Source organism: Chiloscyllium plagiosum, chromosome 16 (genome assembly GCF_004010195.1).
Source record: "Chiloscyllium plagiosum isolate BGI_BamShark_2017 chromosome 16, ASM401019v2, whole genome shotgun sequence".
Taxonomy (NCBI): Eukaryota; Metazoa; Chordata; class Chondrichthyes; order Orectolobiformes; family Hemiscylliidae; genus Chiloscyllium; species Chiloscyllium plagiosum.
The window spans coordinates 14,785,797-14,805,180 of NC_057725.1; the positions used below are offsets into that span (position 1 = coordinate 14,785,797).

The following is a 19,384-nucleotide window of genomic DNA, read 5'->3' on the forward strand; positions in this document are numbered from 1 at the left end:
TTCAAGACAGTGAGCACCAGGAGACCTTTGACCATGAGAAAGCACATTACAGATACAGTATATCATGTATTGAACTTTGTCAATGTCAATGTACAATAAGATGTTAGTTGGGGGGTGTCCATGGACAAAGATCAAAAGCAGGGCCCTCATTAGAATATTCACATTCCTATTTTGGGCGTAATACAGACAATCTGAGCATTAAGACTTTTCTAAGGTCAGCAAACTCGGGAGTGGATCTTCCTGCTCTGTGTGATTTATTAACAAACTATATGATGTTGTTACCTTCTGATCAATTACGGAGGTTAGAGATATCATGCTTAAGATTAATTACTGATTGTACATTAGTTTGAATATAATAATTTACACATTAACACTGCAATATATATGCTGTAATATATGATTATTTTTGCAATGTTAAAATTTTTAATCAGATTTGAGGCATTCCAATTATATTTATTGAAGTTGACACATCACTTATATATTAATTTTAATTTAACTTTATCTAAAGAGTTATTTGCACAGATTTGAAATCACAGTATGGTTAACACTAAAAAAAATCGCTAATATGTGATGTGGTTTGTTGAAACAAATAAATGCAAAAGTCAAGTTGAAGGTGTGCAACATATTACTTGATTCTTTATCTCATTCAGTTAAGCATTGTTATGACATTACATGGGATATTAAGGTATTTTGTATCATACGATATTTCTTTTTCAAGAATTACAACAGTACTTCATCTGATGTCATTGTCAGCTTAAAAACATTAGTTATGCAATATGTATTGAAGAAAAGAATATAGTTTAATAATGGCAAAGGGTTAAGATAAACAACATAAGATTGACATTCACTGAAAATTTATCAACAGAGATTTAGGAAGGAAATTATGTCATGCTATGTTAAAAAGTGTATGTTGTGCTCAGAAATGTTAGATTTATGAATCAAAACTAAATAAACAGCACAAAGCAAAGATAAATAAGTCAATGGATGAATGGATAGTTTGATAAATAGATAGATAGATAGATAGATAGATAGATAGATAGATAGATAGATAGACAGACAGACAGACAGACAGAAAGACAGATTTAAGTTCTTTTCTTCTTTCGGTCAGCATGATATTTGGTAGTGGCTGACATTATTTAATTCCAAGCAATTTCTTGGTCTTTTGGTTAGAAATTATTGCCTTAGAACTATGATTATATAATATGTAATATACTATCCATTATTCATTCCTGTCCCTGGTTTGTATTGTGACCAAAACGTAACATTACTGAATTAATTACTTAACAAATGAGTTTGTTTAATCCATCGTAAGCAGAATATGAGTTATATCAGTTTTGATATACTCTGGATGTTCTCTAACTATTCCACACCCCATAAGAATGTGATTGCAATTTACCAAATTGTAATGTAAACAAAAAATCCTCTGCTCTTTGTATATTTTTACAGTTGGAGGGGAAGTATCTTTATTCTCTCAAATTATTGATATGAGATTACTTGACACCACAAGAAAAAATAATTTGGAGTGACATGTCTCTAAAGAACGTGTAGTCCAAAAAGGAATGCATTTGTTTTTCAGGATTAGTCAAACATACAATTGGGGCAGGTTGGGACTGAGCAATTACTAGATGTAATAAAGCAGCTTTATCTCCTTTATATGAATTGTGTTTGACCAGTCCTCTGTTTTGCATTCTGGACAAATAATTGACAGAGACTTAATTATTTCGTCATTTCTGATCAAAATATGAGATTCCTATCAGAAGAATTACACTATAGAACTTTTTTTTAAAAAAAATCATAAATACCTACACAGTAATTTTAAATTACCACCAAATTTTGTTGGGCATGACCCTACATATTACTTAGCCAATACTTCCTTTGACTTTTCAAATCATATAACTTAAACATGCAATTCGATGATATGGCTGAATTGTAGCCTATATTCTCTCTGCTTTAGTTTCTCCTTTCCTTTTTACTACTGTTCGCTTAACACCTAGCACCGATATTGCAAGATATGGCCATTTATTATCTACCATTTTATTGTAATTTGATATTTTCTTCTTTATGTTTGGTAGTAGCCAACATTCTCTAATTCAAAGTAGTTTGCTGGACTTACAACTTGAATATATTCCCTTTAAAACAGGACTTTGTAAATTCAGGAGAATTTACCATTCTTTTCTTCCCTGGTTTGTGTTGTGATCAAAGTTAACATTACTGAATTAAGTATTTAATAAATTACAAATTTCTAGCTAAATAGTGGATTTGTTTAATTTATAGTAGAATGGAGCTGTCATTGTAAATAAAATCTGAATTGTATCATTTTTAACACATTGACACAAATTGTCTTATTATTAATTATCTATTCTGGTAATAATCATGCTCCTGCACAGAAGAGCTAACTTGCCTAAAGTACAAATATGTAAAACAGAACATTACATTTATTAGTTCTTAAAAAGTTTATTTATACTAAATGTTTGAATGGAAAAGATATCATTCAATATACTCCAACTCCTTGAGACACCTCAAAAATTCAATTTGATCTTACAAAATGAATTTCAATTATGTCTATCATATATGTTGCTAATATTTACCTCTTAGGATTATTTATATATCGACACTTTTCAAAGCATAAAACAATCTTGGATGTAGAGTTGTAGCAAACTCTATTTTAAAATATGTCCTCTTTTTCTCAACTTTAAACAAGGTGTTATAATATCTTCCTGATCCTAATTACTTTATTTCATGCAAACATCTAAAATTTGCAAACAAAATAAGGTTCCTTTCCTGTGCAAAGTAGCATTTAATTGTTGTTTGTTTGAGAAAATATATTTGATATCAATTTAGACATCAGTTTACTAATTGGGGAATATTCTTCATTTTAACCAAGGCAGTAATGTGCCAATTAGTTTCTATTTTGTTTACTGCGTGAGAAATGGCAATATTTTAACATGTAAGCATCACGTTCTTTTTGAAAACTGACCTTACCTGAATTTTACAGCAATGTTCTGCTTTCAAAGTTGTCACAAACATCATAGACAGGTAAGATCTTTCTTCTATTGAAGGTGATGAGATAGAAATAAATGTCCTGCATGGAAAAATAAGGAAGATATATTAGTTAACAGAAAGGAAAAGCGAACATTGAAGATAAACTATACTACATGAAAGCTAAACAGAGTCATTTTCAAAAATATGTACTCTGCTTTGAGACATTTTGTTGCAAAATGCAAACACTCTGATGCATTCATTTAAAATTGAAGATTTTTATGCATAACCTAACAAGAAAAGTTGATATATTTATTTCAGGACATGCCTATTCTGGTGAATTTAGTGACAAATTCCAAATATAAGCACTTCTGTAGCCTAAACAAGGAAATAGTTTTAATTGTTAATGTTATTTTGTTTTTACCTTTGTATACAGGGAGTGAATCAAATCTTTAATACAATAGTTACTTCATTACCTTTTGCACAGGTGCATATCACGATTTTGACAAAATAAGTTAAATTGCATAATTCAGGTTGATTTAGGACATAGCGGTGTGTGATGGTTTTGAACTTAGTTTCCATTCATATACTGTTCTATGATCCTTAACATTTTATAGGTCTCATCAGGTGGGTCTAAAAATGCAATATATTAAATGCATTCACTATCTATACTTGAGCATTTAAACTATCCAGTTGAAGAAATGTAAGTCATTACTAATAAAAAAAGAACTATTTTATGAATTCAACTTAAATTAAGACTATCATCTACTAATGCATAAAATGTAATAGATTTTGCTTCAAATACTATTGGTTAAAATGGGGAAGAAGAAATAATCTAGGAAATTCTACACTATATTAACATAACTAAAGCTTCTGACAATGTCAAGTCACATTATCTATTTTATTTCATGCAAGTAGTTTATACAGTTTGATCAATCCAGTTTAGAAAATAAATTGCATTAACTGTTACATTTCAACTTGGTCAAGCTTTCTGCAGTATTACTTATTTAAGTACAACACAACACACAATGTTTATGCCTCGAATTAGCTTCCAGATATGCTAACTTTGTAAATATGTGAACACCATTGTGTAGATTAGGGAAAATAACAAAATGGAGTACTACCAAGGTAGCCTGTGGTGCATGCAGAGATAATACCAGGATAGAAAGTTATTGTTTACAAGACTATGGCAGGAATGAATAGTGGTAAATATCATATCCTTTATATCTTAATAATTAAATACAGTACTGGTTAGGCAGTTCATTGGACAGAAATATGATTATTCAATATACATTATGTTTATCTAATATCAATTCATGTGAGCATGTATCTTCTGAAAGCTGGAATAATATCTGGTCACCTCACTAACATTCAGATTGCATAAATAATGTCAACTCAAATATTAAGAATCATTAAAGACAAAAGACTGACAGCTACAGTATTAATTTCATAAATTTTATAATGCAATACAATACAATATAGCATAGGGTCAGGCCTTTCAGCACACCAAGACTTGCGCCGATTCCTTGTTCTTATTTAGACCCACTACTTATTGTCCAGGTGCGGTTTCTATACCTCTGTTCACCTCCTGTTCATGGCTCTATCAAGATATGCCTTAAATGTTGCTAATGTGCATGCTTCCATCACCTCCACTGGCAATGGGGTCCAGGCAGCCTCCACACACAGTGTGAAAAAGTTTCCCCACACTTCTCTCCTAAGCTTTTCCCTTATCACCTTGAACATGTGTTTTCTTTCCATCCCGGGAAAAAAAAACCTCTGAATATATACCCTATCTGTGCCTCACATAGTTTTGTAGCTCTCCAACAGATAGCCCCTCAGCCTCTGTCTTTCCAGTGAAAACAATCCTCATTTTTCTAACAACTGTAACTAAAATCCTCCAGCCCTGGCAACAGCCTGGGAAACATTCTCTGCACCCTCTCCAAAGGATCCATGTCCTTCTGTTAGTGTGGTGACCAGAACTGTATGCAATATTCCAAATAAGGCCTCACCAAAGTTTTGTACAGCTGTAACATAGCTTGCCAAGTTTTATATTCATTGTCCTGACTGATGATGGCAAGCATGCTGTATGCCTCCTTGACCATCTTATCTACCTGTGTTGCCACTTTCAGGGATCTGTGGACTTGTATGCCCAGATCCTCTGGACGTAAATGCTCCTAAGGGTTCTGCCATTGATTGTACAGTTCACACTTGAATTTGATCTTCCAATCATCACCTTGCATTTGTTCGGATTAAACTCTATGTGCCATTTCTCTGTCCAAACCTGCAATCTATCTATATCCTGCTGTATCCTTTGATAATCTTTTTCAGCACCTGCAACTCTATCAATTTTGGTGCCATCTGCAAGCTTACTAATCAGACCACTTACATTTTCCTCCACCTACATATATTATAAACAACAAAGGTCCCAGCACAGATGCCTGCAGAACACCACTAGTTACTGATCTCCATTCTGAAAAGTACCCTTCCACCGCTAATCTCTGTCTTCTATGACCAATTCAGTTTTGTATCCATCTAGCCATCTCAGGATTCCATGAGATTCTACCTTCTGTACCAGCCTGCCATGAGGTACCTTATCAAGTGCCTTACTAATGTTCATGTAGATAACATCCACTACCCTTCTCTTCTGAATCATTCTTGTTACTTCCTCAAAAAACAAAATCAAAGAAACTTAACATTCTGTTTAGAATTTTAAAAACTTGCAAAAATTGTTATTTAATGTAAACAGTTAATAAATAAAATTGGACCATGAAGATATAATTTGTATGGTATAGAAAACTGAGGCCAATTTTGAAAGAATTGTTGTACCTGTGCATTTTGAATCTGAAATCTAAGGAATTTTGGAGAGTGCATGAAACAGAATTGGGAATGTGGCAAAAGCAACTGTATCAATGTGCTGAAGGCTGACCTGACCAGAAATGGACATTAGATGCCCTGGCAGCCATGTCATTCCATTTCTGAAATAGGAGACCCTCCTTATACAAAAAAAAGTGAAAATAAAGTGTTACATATAGCGTGTTTTATCATTTAGAAGGTCAAACATTATGGTACTGTAATATCAATGAAAATGCAAAAACTGTACCACAATTTAAATAATGTTGGATCTTGGAAATCTGAAAAGAAAACAGAAAATTCTGGAAATATTTGGCAGGTCAGGCAGCACCTATAGAGAGAAACAGCGAGTTAATGTTTCATGACTGTGATCTGTCATCATGTACTATGCAAGGTTTGTGAAGACTTGTACTACATGTACAATCATGTACTATATTTTACTTAAACCTATGAAGATTATAAACAATCTCAAATTTATTATTTAAAAATCTTACCTCAAAATATGAATATACAAATGCTTACCTAAAAACAACATTTGCAACAAGGTAAATTATGCTGTTGCATTAGTTTCAAAACAAGTTGGTTCTAACTCCAATAGCAAATTGTTTTTCTGTGTTTGATCATGGGATGTGCGCATTGTTGGCCCACATTTAATACCCATCCCTAATTGCTACTTGAACTGTCTGGCTTATTAGTACCATTTCAGAGGACAGTTAAGAGTCAAGTATATTGCTGTGGGCCAGGAGTCTCAACTCTTGCACAATCACAGAACCATTACGGTGCAGAAGGAGGCCATATCGTGTATCATAACTATATCGACTTTTCAAGTTAGCATTACTACCTACTATCAATCTCCTGCTTTATCCCCATACCTCTGAACATTATTTTTATTTAAATCATCATCCAAGACCTTCTTGAATGCCTCAATTAAACCTGCCATGACACATTTCCAGGCAACTACTCTCTGAGTGAAAACATTTTTCTCAAATCACCTTTGCTTCTTGTGCATATAATTTTAAATCTGTGTTCTCTCGTTCTTATGATGAGCATCCAGAACAGGTAAGAACAACAGTTTTTATTCCCTAAAGAGGGACATGATAGTCTAGTGGCAATGTCACTAGACTGTTAATCCAGAGACCTGGGCAATGTTCTGGGAACATGGGTTCAAGTCCCACCATGGCAGAATTCATTAAAATTGTGAAGTTAAGGGTCTAATGATGACCATGAACTGATTGTTGGAAAAAACCCATCTGGTTCTTTAATGTCTGTTAGGGAAGGAAACTGCCAGCCTTACCTGGTCTGGTCTTCACGTGACAATGTGATAAACAAGGCATAGAAAAGATAATTCCTCATGTGGTGAAATCTGATACAAGAGGTCATGTTTTAGCACAATCGGCAGCAGATTTAAAACAGCAAGGAGAAGACATTACTTCTCTCAAATGATTGTAAATCTGTGGAACTCACTACCCCACTGTGCGATGGATACTAGGACATTGAGTAAATTTAGGGGAGGGATAGATTTTTAATTAGTAATGGGTTGAAGGGTTATAGAGAAACCCACAGCAATGTGGTTAACTCTTTACTGCTCTCTCTCGGGGCAATTAGGGATGGGCAATAAATGCTGGCCTAGCCAGCGATACGCTCATCTTGTGAATGAATAAAAAAAATTATTAACCAAATGAGTTTTTACAGCAACTGACAATGGTTACATGGTCACCATTCAACTAGCTCTACATTCCAGATATTCATTGTTTTAAGTTTTGCTATGGTGGGATTCAAATCTCTATTTCAAGAGCAATTGCTTAGATCTCAGGATTACTAGTCCACTGTCAAAATCCACCAACCCACCACCTCACCAAGTTATATTTCATAGGTTGCCTTTTGAAACATAAGAACTGTGAGCATGAATAGGCAGTTGCTGCTGAGCCTGCTCTGCTATTTAATATGCTCATAGCTCGGCCTCAACTCCACTTTTCAGCCCTTTCTCTATAATCCTTCAACCCAATACTGATTAAAAATCTATCTTCTCCTTGAATTTACTCAATGTTACAGTGTCTACTGCACTTTGGTGTAGTGAATTTGACAGATTCGCAAAAGGAATAATTTCTATTCTTTACTGTTTTGAATCTGCTGCCTCTTATCCTAAAAGTATGACCTCTTGTTCTGGGCTGCCCCATAGGAGGCATCATCCTTTCTATGCCTACTTTGTCAATTCTCTTTAGCATCTCCTATACCTCAATTAAGGTACTCTTAATGTAGTTCCCCTTTAATGAACCAGATGAAACATCCCAAGGTGCTTTACAGGAGGATTAAAAATGAAGACAGCAAGTCACAAAATGAGACATTAGGTCAAATGATCAAAGACTTGGACAAAGAGATATGTTCTAAGGACTGTATTAAAAGAGGAGAATGAAGGAGAGATGCAAAGAGGTGTGGGGAGGGAATTGAGGCCCAGACAAGTGAAGACATGGCTACCATTGATTGAGCAATTATAATTGGGAGTCCACGAAAGGTTAGATTTAGGGATGGCGGAGGGTTATGAGACTGGAAAAGATTGCAAAAATAAGGGGGGAAAGACATGTATGGATTTGAAAGTGAGGATAAGAATTTTAAAATCGGGAACCAGTGCAGGTCAGCAAGCACATTGGAACAGGTCAGGAAAGATGGCTAGTATTCTATTAAATGTTAAATGTCTTTCTTTAGATGATTATATGTGACGTCTTGTAAACAATTGATACATACTGCATAATAGACTATATACACTCTTACATATACTTGTGATTATTTAAATATTTATGCAATTCCTACATTGCAACAATGCCTAAACTTCAATATTATTTCATCAGTTGTAACTCCTTTTGGGATATTACGAGATGGTTAAAAAGTGCTATACAAATGCAAAACTCTATGTTCAATCATGACTGGCATATGATCTCTTCTCAAACAGTAAAGATGGTTTTATTGATTATTCATAGGTAAATTTTCACTATATTTTCTGGATAACATCTTTGTGTTTGCTGTGATTAATTTGAATCGTTTGGTGCACTACTTTACATAGACAACAGTTCAAGAAGATGCTACTCAAAGATGGTAATAAAATCATGACCTAGCCAGAAATACCCAAAACGAAATAAATAAATGGCAATAAATTTACTGCAGATATGGGTTCTAGGTAGGTACCAGGAACAAAGCATTTTACATCATATTAAGCTTGCTTCCTGCATTATTTAAGTTTTTTATTAATGTGGTCTTCATGAAATGGTCTTATTTAGGAACCAATCTCTCTAAACAGTAAAAAGAAAGCTTTATTTTGAAAATGAAGCATTATTCTAAGATCAATCACAGCCCTTATGTATATGGTTATGGGACTGGTGATGTTAACCCATATAAGTAGTCAGAACCTGCAATGGTTAACTTTATTAGGGTAAAGATGAATGATCTTAGAAAACACAATGATTTGTTGCAATAGTGACTGAGGACAATGAGTGCGATTAAAAGATGTTTACTTCCACAATTCAATTTGAAATAAAGTTTGTTGCTAAATCTAGTGATTCATTCCCATGTTATTTTTTTCCAATAATCTTCATTATACATCTTCTGTTGGAATTTGGAAATAACCAAGGGGGCAACATTTCCCTTCATTTCTTGAATCTAAACTCTCCTTGTTTTAGTCCCCATGTACACAACAGCTCCCTGATCTGATACCACTTGAAGGCCTGACAATGTCTATGTCTCCTAAAAGTCATGCTACTGAACTTCAACAAGGAGGCTTTCAACGCTAATTTTCAGGAATAAAACATGTCTCATTACTTATAGCCCACTAACAGGTACATCTGCTTTTCCTTGTACATTATTTTATCCCCTTTGAGCGAAAAGCAGACAATTGGTCAATGGCCTCACTTTGTTTAACTTCCTAATTCGATTTCGCCAAGTATTTAACATGAAACGCCGCCGGTGAGAAAGTTTTCTCCACCGAAGCGTGTGCAATATGCACATAGACACACACACGCACATTCTTTTAAGGTAAAATTGTCCGTAAAAACGCCCTGTTCCTGCTCTTGAAGCTCGCTGTGATTTGGAAATAGACACGCTTCTGTTCCTACTTTACCTGAACCGTGTTTAAATACATTTTAATTTTAACTGTTTATCTCTACCGAGGCAGAATAAAAGCGAGAAACGCGTGACTGTAACAGTTATTGTGGAGTTTTAAGAAGAAATACGGCTGGAATATGATCGAGAGTTATAGACACCGCCGCGCACGCTGCCTCTCGATCCTGGTTCACTGGCACGCTTTCCTCTGCTTATTAATTGAGAAAGTTTGGGCAGTTTCTTGCATTACTCTATTTTGCATGCCTCCATATTTCTACAAAATAAAGAAAAGGGATTCTAAAATAATTTAAAAAAAGAAAACCAGGGTTGTGGTGTGCGGTATTGATATGAAAGGATGCAACTCTAAGCGTTACCCAGCCATTTTGTCGGCTCTTTTCAACACAGTCCGTGTTTGACACACACTGAACATAAAGTATTTATTGCTGTGGTGAAGCTGAATTGATGCTGTTTTCATGAACTTTTTTTTTCTTTCCCCCCCCTTCCCACCCCCCACCTTGAAAATGAAGAAATGTGTTCTCATTTATTGTGGGAGTCCCCAATGACTGAAGAGGTGTTGCAATGAGGGAAAGTTTGTATTTTGGAAAAGGGGGGTGGGGTGGGGTGGGGTTGGGGGAGGGGGGGGGGTCGAGTAAGGCCTGGAAATAAGGGACTGGAGTGGTGGGGTAATTGGTGAGGCGGGGCTGTGGTTGGAGTCAGGGAGGGTAAGAGGTTAGGAGAGGGTTGGGGTGGGTATTGGCAATGGTTCCCAAACCCCCACCACCCCACTCCCCCCCCTCCCCAACAGCCCTCGCTGGTGCTGGGCAAAAGGGAGCTGCGGTCGATCCACAATGAGTCCGGTCCTTTCGGTGCCGCTGTACGGCGGCTACCCTCAGTTCCAGCAGCGTCTCTCTCTCTCTCTCTCTCTGTGTGTGGTAAATCTTCGATGAACGCGTCCTCCGCGAATGCTTTTTGGGGTAAGGGCTTCCCGGTTACAGAGTCACATACAGCAAGCCCAGACCGCAAAAAGATTCGAGAAAGACAAAAAACAAAAATCAGCTGGGGTGGTGGTGGTGAGGAGGGGCGGGGGGGTAGGTTTGGGGTGGGGGGGTAAGTGAAAGGGAAGCTGCCAATAACAATAACAAAAATCAAGGCTCCGAGCAAGACGAACGGGATCTTGGCTTTTTTGTAGATGGTCCTCTCGATCTTCAGCTGGAGCCGTTGTTTGGCGCCCAACACGGTTTCCCCCCCTCCACCTTCACCCACCCCCTTTCCATCCATCCATGCTCCCTCCTTCCACGACGCGTATGGAGCTCCCCCCACCCATCCATCGCCTCACTGAAAAGAGCCAGGTTTCCCCCTTCCCCACCCTCACAAATCTTCTCTGAGACACTGCTTCCACTCATCAACTCCACTTAGTGCTGGAGCAGGAACTGCCTCCTGGTGTTTTAAACAGATAGAGAAAGGGAGGGAGGGTAGACAGAGAAAAGGCAGGGAGAGGGAGAGAGAGAGGAAAAAAAGCGAGAGAGAAGGGTATTTCTATGGAGTGATGGAGAGACGGACTTGAATCCTCACGATCTGTTTCCAAGTGTAGTCTGTGCTGCAGACTTGGTGTCGCTGCGTAAAGGAGGTAACGCTGCCCCGACCAGTAAATAAATAGAGACCGGCGCGCAAGCTCATTGGTCTCCACCGAATCGTCACCGTCCAATCCCGAAAGAGCTCATTTCAAGGGCCCCCCTTTCAAAACACACACACACACACACACATAGACACTCAGATACATAGACACAGAAAGATACATAAACACCCACACAGACAGATCCATAGACACAGACAGATACATAAACGCCCACACAGACAGATCCATAGACACAGAAAGATACATAAACACCCACACAGACAGATCCATATACACAGACAGATACATAAACGCCCACACAGGCAGGTCCATAGACACAGGAAGATACATAAACACACACACAGACAGATCCATAGACACAGACACATGGACACAGCCAGATACATAAACACACACAGGCAGATACATAGATACACACATAGACACGGAGAGACACATAAGCACACACTCATATACAGATACATAGACACACGTAGACACACAAACAGACACATAGACAAACACATAAACAGACACACACATAGGCACAGACACACTCTTCGGGGCATACAGGCGAGTCAGGCACATAGACAGACACACACAAAGGCAGAGACATGCACAGAGACACACACACACAGGCAGAGACAGGGACACAGGCAGAGACATGGACAGACACACACACATGCTCCCAATGAAACAGGTTCAGGCCAGGCTTGAACCTTACTTGCCCCCACCCCCTTCACAGCGCCTGACGAGGGTGCCCGGCTTCCCCAGAACATTTGTCCGGCTCGCCTTCGTGTCCACCACGTCCAGTCTTCACCATGTCTCCATCCCACAAAACAGCAGCATCTGGGGACGGGGAAGGAAAGGGGTGCAATCAAAATAAAACTGCCTGCTGCCCCTGCTTGTGCACAGAGAGCTCTCGCAGCTTCCTATCATGACCCGTCAAGGAACAGCCTTTTGTTCCCCAGCAGGAACTGTGCATCTTTTTGCAGGAAAGGCACCGCCGTGGTCATAACCAGGAGAGCAGGTGAAGTTTGTAAGAATCCTCAGTGACTCTATGCTGCGGGACGCTGTCCTTCCACTTGAGCATGGTGTGTTAACAGTTTGCTTCTTTTCGAAAACCAAACAGTGCAAGAAGTATCCATCCAGGCCACCACAGGAATATTAACAACAAAACAATACAAATGCATCTTCGCAGTTTATAACCACTCTCGAGATTACTATGGCAATATGACGGTTGACTGTGAGCCACTAACGTTTGCACCACAAACGATAATGAACCTAAAGGTTTACAATTGTTTTGAAAAGTCTTGATCTGACTTACCTCTGTCTTCCGCTTTCATTCCTGGATTTCGCACGTTCAGCAGCGAATGTAAACTAAAATTCCTCTCACCCACAGAAAGTATATAAGTTATTATATTGTGTGGGAGGGTCACGATCTTGGTAATTAGGTATTCTAGGACCAATCTTCTGGTCCTATGGAGGATAATAAAAGAAAGCGCGATCGGATCGCCCGGTTGCACTGCAGTCCTGTTGGCAAAGTTCTGATTGGGAGCCTTTCATTTGGGGATGTAGCGAGTAAGTCACGATTTTCTTCAGTTGCGAGTGAACTGTGACTGGACCCATGACGCATCCACGCAGATTACTCACTTCACAGTCACGACTTTGAAGCCATGCTGTGGAAAAATTACGCCACTCTGAATTAGTTAATTCACTCCGAATCCTGGACGAGTCTCGCTGTGGAGTAAGCCAAACACTGGGGAAAGCGACCTTGGTTTGTTTTTAATGGAAGGCGACGCTGGGAGTTGGTCGGGATGCCTGTATTACTGCACGTGTTTTATTTTCAGTCTGCACCATCGGCTTGTAAACACAGCGCCTCGGCACTCGATCCCACACAGATGCCGGCTGGTGAACTTTGGCGCACATTTGGTGCCTTGCAAACGCGGCAGGTCGGTTCAAAAGGTGGGTGTTGGTGTGGGTTAATCAGCATGTGTTTGTTTACAGAATATAATGATACCTGTAAATGCAGATCGTCTGTTGTCTCTTCATTAGCTCGTGCGTCTCTGTGTGTGTGCCTGACGACTAGATTTGTGCTTCACTGATGCATCTACCTCATCATCCTGCTATCTACGTTCCTGTTCACTGGGTCTAATTGCATACTGACAACATCAAGGCTGCCGCCGATACTGGATAAGTAGAAACATACAGGAGCTCAATTTAGGATTGCACCAATGCAGAATGCGCATCACCGCCTGTATAAATTAATCTAATTTTGACATTCAGATAGATCTTCATCCATCTGTCGTAGAGTTCGTCAAGTCTAAACACACAGTACGAATTGTGCATGTCGAAGCAATTAACTTACAAGTGTTTGGCCGTTACATTAGTTCCCTGTATATCTTCACCACACTGTTGGGATGTTGACGACTTGTAGACCAAGTGAATGTCCGCTTGGTGAAGGGACGGGTTATACTATGTTCTGTTTGTTCATGTAGCTGGTATTCACAGGATATGTTCTATAATGTATATCAATAATGCAATAATCCGTTCCAGTGTTACTCAGAGCACCACTTCCCAGACAGAACTCTGGGTCAGGTGCAGTGGCAGCAGAGGCAGCAGAGGCAGCGCCGTTCAATACAATCAGTGCACACCACTTTCCCAAAACACCACAACTTAAATAGAGATTCCACCCACTCATCCAAACAGAATATCACTAAGAACAGAAAAGTGAGAGGGGAAGTATGTGATGATCGCGGTAAGAGCAGTGAGGAGACAAAAAATAAGAATGTGTGGGAGAAGAGGTTTTTTTAAAAAGCGTCCTATAGCCTCCTACTCTACAGAACATCATCCAGTAGGGAACTCAGAATTATAGGCGGGAAGAGCTGAAAAATAGACGCGTGTGTCAGTGAGTACAATGTTTAAGAGGCTGCATTCGATGTCTGCCTATAACTGACGTAAACGAAACATCAGAATAATGCCACAGCTTAGCAGGAAAGTCTTCAGTGCACCTTAAATGTTAATATTGCTTTTAAAACTTCAGAAGAGCTCAGAACTGTTTACAAAGTTGCTACAATTACCGTCTTCCGTACAGTATTTCTCCAGATGCTGCTCGCCCCCTCCTCCCAAACAAACAGATACGTCTACCATCACACCCAGTAACATTGGAGGCGCCAATCAGAAAGGGTGATATAATCGATTGTCAAAAGTGGAAGTGAGAACTGACTATTGAGAATTGATATTTGTTTTGCGGACATAGAGCGATTCTAAAGCATCGACTTACAATTCAGCATGAAGGAAGGACGGATTATATTTTTACGTTGTGTTTACTTTCACAGCTCCATCCGTCTTGTCCCAGAATCTGTTTTGCCCTCGAAGTTATGACAGTGCCACGTTAAAGCTGGCTCATTCTCGGGATCACGTTTGCTGAGAGTCTCAGCACCGCCGACAGAGAGCGGGTTCCAACTGATATTGATTCAGATATATAAGGATTCAGGGTGATCCTCCATCCACCTGCTGCCTACTCTCCACAATGAGTATCTCTTAGAAAGAAAAACACATGCAATGCGATCTACTTGTGAGCATATTCAGAGACAATTTTTTAAAAATGCATAGTAAAGCTTCACATCATTGTAGATACAAATATAACCTACCATCGCTTAGGATTCCTCTCCTCGGCAAAACAAAAGTATCCTATTAATTTTCTGATTGAGTTGCAAATATAGAAGTCGAAATCAGGTTTTCCTCCACCCGCGCTCTCTTTTTATGCAAGTAAATCCCTCCTTCTATTTCTGGAGTGCGATCAAACCCCGTGCTATTTTTAGCTTGCGGTCTCAAAAAAAACTACTCACAAAGGCATTTTGCTGCAACGTGACGTACAAACCATGAAATGAACACTGAGATTTTGATCCTTTACCATCTCTGCACCACTTGTATCTGGCTAGCTTTTAGTTACATCATTGCAGAGATTTCAAACCTTTCTACACTCTCCGGTCTCATTTACACATCTCCCCAGCTGTCTGGGTGTGTTGGGGCTTCGATCGTGTGCCCCCGGCTTTCAAATATATTTAGCGGTCCACCTTTCATTTTATTTGCATCTCGCACATTTGGATAATATGCAGCGCTTCCTTGCAAAACACTTCTGGGAAGCAACACTTTACAAAAATACATACAACCCCAGCTTTCTAACACGCCAGTCATTATTGTTTGGGTGTTTTTTTTTACCCCAAGGCCTTTCTTTACAAAATTTTATTTCTGTTTTCTCTGCAATTGAGGAATTAGGAGCAAAAGGTGGCTCTTTGGGCAGTGGGGTTGGAGCGATAAAGGGGAAGGAATGAGGGACTCTGTAGCTACCGTCTCCAGCCTGTGTGGAAATGGTGAGTTGGTACGCGTCAGTCTTATTCCATTGACGTCACGTTCACAGTCTCTTTAAGAGTCTCGGGGGTGATCCGAATGAGGATTTTTTTTAAAAATATGTTTCAGCGCCAAAACATTAGCATTAGCCTCTAGGCATGGGCATTGTAATCTAGGGTGTGCTGTGCCTGGTGTACCTCGCACGGTTTACACACTGCAGAAACAAGCCTGTGCCAGGAGCACATTCCCCCTCTCTCTTTTCAATCGAACTACAGCCAGATATTGATAAAGCGAGGTTAATTCTGTCTATTTGTCAGGCAAACAGCCCCGTCTCCTGCAGTGACGCAAATTACAAGAATCTTTGGCTCTGGCTTGCTACTTTTCAGCGCCCACGCATTCTGCCTGGGCTCCCACGGAATCAGCTCGTGCAGCTTTCCACAGACAAGACCCAGAATTAAAATTACACTGTGATTAAAATAAACCCCGCAGAACTGTCCACTCAGTGAGGAAGGAGCAGGCCAGCATTGTTCTTCCAATCCCAGTGAAACAAGTGACACAAATCTGAAAAAAAAAGACACAAATGTTCCTATTTGCACCAGTCAGGTTCCTCAATATGCAGTTTGACCATTCAAATTGATTCCTGCGTTTTTTTAAAAAAAGCCATTCTATCACACAAAGCTTTTTTTTAAAAGTCTCTCTTCTGTGTAGTAATTGAAGAAGGCTTTGCAAAGTACGGATATAAAACACGCTGATGGGTTTTCCGAAAACCGAATGCAGTGTCTTTAATCTAGCGATAGCCACCCCATCAAATATGTTTCCCGTTCACAAATATGATAAACAGCACATTATCGCGTCAATCTTTGGACCACTTGGGAAAATACACAACTGTCAATAAACAATTCAGGATAACTTGGGAAGAAGCAGTAGGGCTACTTAAGTCGACCTGAAATCCTTGTTCTGACAGAGCAAAGTTACACACAACAGACAAAAAAAAGCAAGTACCACCGAAATAGATATTTCCAGAGAACAATTCGGTATGTTTTGGCCATTTCATTTTACAGATGTTTAGATTCACATTGAAGGAAAATGGAACAGACAGAAGGCATGATCTTTAATGAATAAGGGATCATTCATTTACATTCATTTCAGTGTTAATTAAAAAACCCCTGCAGAATCACACTTCAACATTTAAGAAATTTGCACACAGACGCAACGATGCACACATTGCTGTCTGAATAATAGGCACTTCAGGTTATTTACTGCAAATGGACACAAGCAAAACTGCTTATTGAAAACTCCAAAGCAAAGCTAAGCAGAAACATGAATACAAAAGAAAAAATAATATTCTCCAATTGTGTCGTTGAGAGGAACACCCACACCACATACAGGTGCACAAAACACAGACATGCTTGTGCTGGTTTGTAATCCTTTTTTCTAACGTGTACAAAACACCAGGGTGCTTTTCTTCCCCGGACAACGCAGCATATCTTTATAACTACTACCTCTCTTTTCCTGAAATGTATCTGGGTCCAGCTGTACACTCCTATACCGCAGTAGCAAACATCACAATTCATGGAACACAATCGGTGGAAAAGATGATGGTACTTGCATGAAAGATGAATATCGTCAAGTGAATTTAGGCACTCACCAAACTCCCGTACTTTTACAGACAATGAATACAATGTGAACTTTAAGTTTTTTTTTCAAATGTCAACAATCCTGTTTTTCCTTTATTTTAAACCATTTCTTAATTCGAGTTTTTTCCTATCTGGTTGCAATTCAGGATCAGAAATAGATGCAGTCACGCCAATGTGTTTTTACTGTCAGTGACGTGATAATACTATACTTCCAGCAAAGATGGATCTTTGGAAACTCATAATATTGTCTTGTTGGTTATCTATGCTTAGAATAGTTGAGTGGTGCTAAGATAGGAACCCGCCGGCCGGCTGTTGATTGCATGTGAGCCCGTTTCCAAAAGGCTCGAAAGCAACGTGGTAGCTGTTCGTGGTGCTGAAATCTTCAAATGCTCTTTACAAACTCACCCAGAATAACACTGCTGCCGAGGCAGTTCAATGTCGAACTACTTACGGAGGTTTATAGTCTGGGAGAGAAAGTAAACAGTGCAGACAATAACTTGTGCATCAGATACTCTAAAATTTTCCATATGACAAAGGCAATTATAACAGAATGATGATCTCTGGTCATACCATACATCACAGGTTTATGGATCATAGAATATGGGAGCCCGTTCAGTCCATAGTGCTTGTGGTTCTTTGAAAGCAAAGTTGGTACCACACTCTTGCTCTTTCCTCATAATACTACTTTCTCAACCGATTCAGACAATACACTTAAGGCCATAACATCACAGCTTGTAAAAATATTTACTTCTTATCAACACCCCTCATCTCTGTAATCTCCTCTCACCCACAACCTTGCCAGATATATGTGATCCATAATTCTAACCTCTTGACCATCCTTGAGTTTAACTACTCCATTATTGGTTGCTGGGCCTTCAGTAGCTCAGACCCTATGTTCTGGAATAACCTCCCTTCACCTCTCTACGTCTTAAGCTCACATTCCTCCTCCAAGATACTTCTTAAAACTTGGCACAAGCTTTTGGTCATCTGACCTAATAGGTTCAGTGGCTGGGTCTTAAGTTCTCCTGTAAAACACTTTGGGATGTCTTATGTTAAAGGCATCACGTAAGTGGTTTTGGATTCTATTTTTGGAATAATTATCTTAAATCTATGCTCAATAGTTATTGGCAGTGAAAATAATTTTGCATTGTTGTATGCTGTCAAAGTCTTTCACCATTTTCAACAATTCTCTTCTTAAATTTATCTGCTTTAAGAGAAGAGAATAGGGTACCTCAAAGATCAGCAAGGTGGCCTTTGTGTGGAGACACAGAAAATTGGGGGAGATACTAAATGAATATTTTGCACTAGTATTTACTGTGGAAAAGAATATGGAAAATATAGACTGTAGGGAAATAGATGGTGACATCTTGCAAAATGTCCAGATTACAGAGGAGGAACTGCTGGATGTCTTGAAATGGGTAAAGGTGGATAAATCCCCAGGACCTGATCAGGCATACCCTAGAATTCTGTGGGAAGCGAGGGAAGTGATTGCTGAGCCTCTTGCTGAGATATTTGTATCATTGATAGTCACAGGTGAGGTGCCGGAAGACTGGAGGTTGGCAAACATGGTGCCACTGTTTAAGAAGGGTGGTAAGGACAAGCCAGGGAACTATAGAGCAGTAAGTCTGACCTCGGTGGTGGGCTTGCTGTTGGAGGGAATTCTGAGAGACAGGATGTGCATGTATTTGGAAAGGCAAGGATGGATTAAGGATAGTCGGCATGGCTTTGTGCGTGGGAAATCATGTCTCACAAACTTGATTGAGTTTTTTGAAGATGTAACAAAGAAGATTGATGAGGGCAGAGTGGTAGATGTAATCTATATGGACTTCAGTAAGGTGTTCGACAAGGTTCCCCATGGGAG

At 39.1% G+C, this 19,384-nt stretch overlaps 1 long non-coding RNA gene across 1 annotated transcript in view; it reads right to left on the bottom strand.

Moving 5' to 3' along the window:
• Nucleotides 1–14,413: 14,413 nt before the first annotated feature.
• Nucleotides 14,414–19,384, bottom strand: part of LOC122557665 — a 10,840-nt gene continuing 5,869 nt past the window's right edge. The window contains exon 4 of the long non-coding RNA XR_006313899.1: nucleotides 14,414–16,447. This is a non-coding gene — a long non-coding RNA (uncharacterized LOC122557665). The remainder of the gene's footprint in view (nucleotides 16,448–19,384) is intronic.